Raw genomic sequence first — 6899 nt, 5'->3', positions numbered from 1 at the left:
ACTAACTGTGAACCAACTATATTAATTTGGGCACAGGATGAAACACACGAAACATTCATGGACATTTAGTTAGATAGCTGTTGCTAGCAGTTTGTCCTGGGAGATGAACATTTACCTGATCATGCATATGGTCCTCATTTAAACTGGTTCTTTGTAGAATTTTGACCTGGATCATACGAAAACCGTGTGTTTTTCTACTCCAATAATTCATCCACAGATACAAAGGGAAACCTAGTTCGATTTGAGTTAGTGTGATTAATACCCTGTGAAAGTAACTGTCCCTTCCGATTTACTTACATACCATGTCCACTAACCTTTTGAATTTGCTTCACGATTATACCGTATCATCAAATTCGTGAAAACGCGGTCATTTAAGATATACAATTATATTTGTGCTTATGGATGAATTTAAGTCTACCAGTAAAGTTTTTGCACTAAAGACCATTGCACTGCATTTTCACCCGTTGAATATCATTCAAAAGCTTACAAAAGTTAAAAAATGACAATTCTATCCTTCCTGGAAAACGAGGTACCACTTGCATAGGGTATGGGCGCATACGAGCAGATCACTTTTCAAATCAAATCAAATTGTATTGGTCACATACACATGGTTAGCAAAAAAAAAATACACATGGTTAGCAGATGTTATTGCGAGTGTAGCGAAATGCTTGTGCTTCTAGTTCCGACAGTGCAACAATATCTAACAAGTAATCTAACAATTCCACAACAACTTCCTAATACACACAGATCTAAATAAAGGAATGGAATAAGAATATCTAAATATAAATACAGTTGAAGTCGGAAGTTTACATACACTCAGGTTGGAGCCATTAAAACTTGTTTTTCAACCACTCCACACATTTCTTGCTAACAAACTATTATTTTGGCAAGTCGGTTAGGACATCTACTTTGTACATGACACAAGTAATTTTTCCAACAATTGTTAACAGACAGATTATTTCACTTATAATTCACTGTATCACAATTCCAGTGGATCAGAAGTTTACATACACTAAGTTGACTGTGCCTTTAAACAGCTTGGAAAAGTCCAGAAAATTATGTCATGGCTTTAGAAGCTTCTGATAGGCTAATTGACATCATTTGAGTCAATTGGAGGTGCACCCGTGGACGTATTTCAAGGCCTACCTTCAAACTCAGTGGCTCTTTGCTTGACATCATGGGAACATCAAAAGAAATCAGCCAAGACTTCAGAAAAAATTTTGTAGACCTCCACAAGTCTGGTTCATCCTTGGGAGCAATTTCCAAATGCCTGAAGGTACCGCGTTCATCTGTACAAACAATAGTACGCAAGTATAAACACCATGGGACCACGCAGCCGTCATACCGCTCAGGAAGGAGAAGCATTCTGTCTCCTGGAGATGAATGTACTTTGGTGTGAAATGTGAAAATCAATCCCAGAATAACAGCAAAGGACCTTGTGAAGATGCTAGAGGAAACAGGTACAGAAGTATCTATATCCACAGTAAAACAAGTCCTATATCGACATAACCTGAAAGGCCGCTCAGCAAGGAAAAAGCCACTGCTCCAAAACCACCATAAAAAAGCCAGACTACGGTTTGCAACTGCACATGGGGACAAAGATCGTACTTTTTGGAGAAATGTCCTCTGGTCTGATGAAACAGAAATAGAACTGTTTGGCCATAATGACCATCGTTATGTTTGGTGGGAAAAGGGGGAGGCTTGCAAGCCGAAGAACACCATCCCAACCGTGAAGCACAGAGGTGGCAGCATCATGTTGTGGGGTGCTTTGCTACAGGAGGGACTCGTGCACTTCACAAAATAGATGGCATCATGAGGCAGCAAAATTATGTGGATATATTGAAGCAACATCTCAAGACATCAGTTAGGAAGTTAAAGCTTGGTCACAAATGGGTCTTCCAAATGGACAATGACCCCAAGCATACTTCCAAAGTTGTGGCAAAATGGCTTAAGGACAACAAAGTCAAGGTATTGGAGTGGCCATCACAAAGCCCTGACCTCAATCTCATAGATAATTTGTGGGCAGAACTGAAAAGGCATGTACGAGCAAGGAGGTCTACAAAACTGATTCAGTTACACCAGCTCTGTTAGGAGAAATGGGCCAAAATTCACTCAATATATTGTGGGAATCTTGGGGAAGGCCACCCGAAATGTTTGACCCAGGTTAAACAATTTAAAGGCAATACTACCAAATACTAATTGAGTGTATGTAAACTTCTGACCCACTGGGAATGTGATGAAAGAAATTAAAGCTGAAATAAATAATTCTCTACTATTATTCTGACATTTCACATTCTTAAAATAAAGTGGTGATCCTAACTGACCCAAGACAGGGAATTTTTACAAGGATTACATGTCAGTAATTGTGAAAAACTGAGTTTAGATGTATTTGGCTAAGGTGTATGTAAACTTCCATCTTCAACTGTATATGGATGAGCAATGGTAGAGCATCATAGGCAAGATGCAATAGATGGTATAAAATACAGTATATGAGATTAGTAATGCAAGACATATAAACATTACTAAAGTGACATTATTAAAGTGACTAGTGATCCATTTATTAAAGTGGCCAATGATTTCAAGTCTGTATGTAGGCAGCAGCCTCTCTGTGCTAGTGATGGCTATTTAACAGTCTGATGTCCTTGAGATAGAAGCTGTTTTTCAGTCTCTCGGTCCCAGCTTTGATGCACCTGTACTGACCTCGCCTTTTGGATGGTAGCGGGGTGAACAGGCAGTGGCTCGGGTGGTTGTTGTCCGTGATGATCTTTTTGGCCTTCCTGTGACATCGGGTGCTGTAGGTGTCCTGGAGAGCAGGTAGTTTGCCCCCCGTGATGCGTTGTGCAGACCGCACCACCCTCTGGAGAGCCCTGCGGTTGTGGGTGGTGCAGTTGCCGTACCAGGCGGTGATACAGCACAAACAGGATTCTCTCAATTGTGAAGTTTTTGAGGGTTTTAGGTGACAAGCCAAATTTCTTCAGCCTCCTGAGGTTGAAGAGGCGCTATTGCGCCTTCTTCATCACACTGTCTGTGTGGGTGGACTGTTTCAGTTTGTCCGTGATGTGTACGCCGAGGAACTTAAAACTTTCCACCTTTTCCACTGCTTTCCCATCGATGTGGATAGAGGGGTGCTCCCTCTGCTGTTTTCTGAAGTCCACGTTCATCTCCTTTGTTTTGGTGACATTGAGTGAGAAGTCCAAGATAGTCACCGCCTTTCAGTGTGTTGCATTCTTGGGATAAAAATGGACCAAATTGCATCAACTGCAAGTTTCTGCAGTTGCTCTTCAACAACTTCATCCTGCAGCCATCATCTGCGTTGTGGGAGGCTCTATTGTCAACCAATCATTAGGTTTTTTTTGTTTGACCGTCACGAACGTGACCAAAGATGTGACCAATTACTTCAATTCATGTGTAGCCTACAGTGAATAAATAAATGTGATTGAGGCTCTCTCACTAATTGATTGTATAATGTTCACATGTATGATTTCAGTTTGTGAGTGTGGGATATGGGTGTTTCTCAACACTATAAAGAACACTTTTTATAAACAATGGCAACACTGCCAAGTTGATCTGAGCCTTGCTGTTGGAAATCCACATTAGTGTCTGACTTTCGGCTCTAGCAGATGCACCTGGGACTTGCAGCGCGTTGAGTGTCTCAAATAAAACAAAGTTCTATTTTAGCATTTGGTATCACAGAAATGAGCAGTGCGGATGAAATGATTGAATAACATATGTGTACATTTATTTTTTCATCGCTAGCACATGCAATGTGGTTGGTGCAGTCAAGGTGATAGTTCGATTCCATGTAATAAACAAGTTATTTTGCTCCTACAACTCTGGTCTCTTCTGCCTTATAGGACACATTTGGTATTGTATTTTTTATTTGACCTTTAAAGTAGTCTATGGGCTAGGAGTAGTAACCTTGATCTGTGGTTCAGATTTGTTTAAATAGCCACTGATAAATTCAGCTAAATTTTTCTTTATTGCATTACCAATTGGGCATGGCCAATTCAACTAAATGACTTGGTTTGATAATACCCTAACAGCCTTTTCACACTACAGTATCTTGCTGACCTGTAGCCTACAGTACAGTGCTGGTTCAGATATTTTCTTTCAGCAAGGTTCCAGCAACTGTTGTGGATGTGCAACCAGGCCAGCGCAGTACAGCTCCACTCAGATTGGCTCGACTCAGTAGCCTAGTAATAAAAGGGTGGTGATTTAGCCACAAATGTGTAACATGCCAATGTTACCCCATTCACTCCCAATAGAGTAGCAGTAGATTCACCTTGCTATGGCATGACTACATCGCCCCCTTGTGTCCATGTGTTTTTACCAGGTATGTCATCTGTATTGAAGCAAATTACATCGTAATACAAATGAACACACACATATAAAAGAGAAGTTTCTTTATAAAACCAAATTATTTGAAAAAACAACAACATCCAGACGTACAGAAGAGACAACTGCCTCAATGACAATAAAATAAAATAGTAACAACAACGACAGGCTACACAAAGCGTTGTTTTGAGAAAGGGACGACAGGCTACACAAAGCGTTGTTTTGAGAAAGGGACGACAGGCTACACAAAGCGTTGTTTTGAGAAAGGGACGACAGGCTACACAAAGCGTTGTTTTGAGAAAGGGACGACAGGCTACACAAAGCGTTGTTTTGAGAAAGGGACGACAGGCTACACAAAGCGTTGTTTTGAGAAAGGGACGACAGGCTACACAAGCGTTGTTTTGAGAAAGGGACAGCAGGTATAAAAACAACAGAAAAACAAACTACCAGTACATTTTATCTCAAAAGAGCATACAAACAAAAATGGGGATTTCATGTTTTGACACAAACAGAAATACAAATCTTAGGCTGATTTTGAAATCCCTGAATTTAATTACAATTTTGTATCCTTTGTTTTTTTACAAATTCAATTGAAATTTAAAGTTATGGTTATTAAAAGTAACACCAACAAATAAGAACAAAATGCAAATTAAAATAAGTATAGTACATTCTGAAAAGCAATTACTTATCTCATAAAATACCCAACAATCCTTAAGCATTAAAAAGGAAGCGCTTATTATCAATAATAAAAGCTGTGAAGAGCCACAAATATTCAAACTCAAAAAATAGCACACATATTTCAAATGAATGACCTAATTGAGATTCTTCATGAATGATAACACTGGTGTAATTGTTTTTTCTTTGGCCAATCTATTTTCAGTTACCATCAAACAATCACTACTAAATGTCAGCTGTCTTTGAAAAGCTTTTGCCCAAAATATATGCCCCATTTTCTTCAAATAGGCCTAGGAAAATACAGGTTCCCACATCTAGATTTCTTTCTACATTGGTTGCTTGCTAAGTGCTTGCTAAATGCACAAGAACCATGGCTTTTTTCTACATCTGCTTAGCTTCAAACAAAACATTGACTACTGTATATAAAAAGGAAACAATAAACAAACACTTAAATAAATGTCCTTTATTCATTACTGCTATTCCAAGAAGCTCCTCAGGAGTCCAATGAACCTGATTGAAAATCTCATTTAGAGGTATGACGATGGTATCAAATATATTGCTAATGTGACTAATATTGTGAGACAGAGGCTGAGAGTCCTCTGCAGCATTATGAGACCACACACACACACAGAACACAGTTAATATGGCTTTTGTTTTGAACGAGTGCTGTCAGATATACCACTACAGTAGCTACAGTTTGTGAACTGCGCTGCAGTAAGGGTTGAGGTTTATGCATCAGGGTGTGACTGACTGTATAGGAAAATTCTCCCTCTACTCCATGAGGGCTGAGTACTGAGTAAGAGGTAGGCTTGTGCAGTGGCTGCTGACATGAAGGTGTAAATCACTCTTTCAGAATAACTAATGGCCTCAATGCACACTGGGGATTAACTCCAAATCCATTCCATACACTGGAAATCTTACTCAGCCTAGGGTCCATGTTAATGCTTTACAACCACAGATTTTAATAAATCCACACACTGCTGTGTCTGTTTGTCATAGTAAGAGGCCAACGGCAAGGTGCCAACGGTATGCAATCTGAATATACTGTAGATGTGGGGTTTTGAGTTATTATGAGCATTAATATGCCGCTCCTTTATCAAAGTAATATCTTGTACAGTAATGCTTGGGACAGGAAGATACATGTATAGAGGAACTGGGTGGAATATCTCAATTGTGGACTTTAAGAGAAGGAAATGTAGTCATTCTAAATTGACTAACTTATCTAAATCTCAAATTCGTCAGAAACATTTCTTATTACACATGTAAAGTACAGTATATCAAAAGTGAAATGACATCAAAAGAATGTCAAAATCCCAGCGTTGCATAGATCAGGGCTCTCCAACACTCTTCCTGGAGAGCTACCATCCTGTAGGTTTTCGCTCCAAACCTAATCTAGCACACCTGATTCTAATAATTAGCTAGTTGATTTGCTGAATCAGGATTGTTACAACTGGAGATGGAGTGAAAACCTACAGGAGGGTAGCGCTCCAGAAACAGGGCTGGAGAGCCCTGGCATAGATTCACTTTACAAATGAAGAATTCTCTATATGACTGGAGTAAGAAAATCAACCATATGGTTCTGTGCATGTTCTTGGACAGAACTATGGACCAAAACTCCTATAACCCAGTTTATGTATGTAGACAGTTTCCAAAATACTATCTCATCTGCTCTATGGTAAAGCAAGCACAAAACACAAAATGTACATTATACAAGTAATGTGAGACACACTCTCATGCTCACCCTCACCCTCTCACACTCATTCACACACACATCTACATACCCCACACACAGTCAGTTCCTGATTCAGGCAGCTCATACAAGGCTATCTCCCTCATGGGTTTGCATATAATTCCAATATTGCTTATTCATCGCTCTAGGAGGGTGAAAT

The sequence above is a fragment of the Salvelinus namaycush genome, chromosome 2 (assembly GCF_016432855.1).
Source record: "Salvelinus namaycush isolate Seneca chromosome 2, SaNama_1.0, whole genome shotgun sequence".
Lineage (NCBI taxonomy): Eukaryota > Metazoa > Chordata > Actinopteri > Salmoniformes > Salmonidae > Salvelinus > Salvelinus namaycush.
This window is presented reverse-complemented; position numbering follows the sequence as displayed.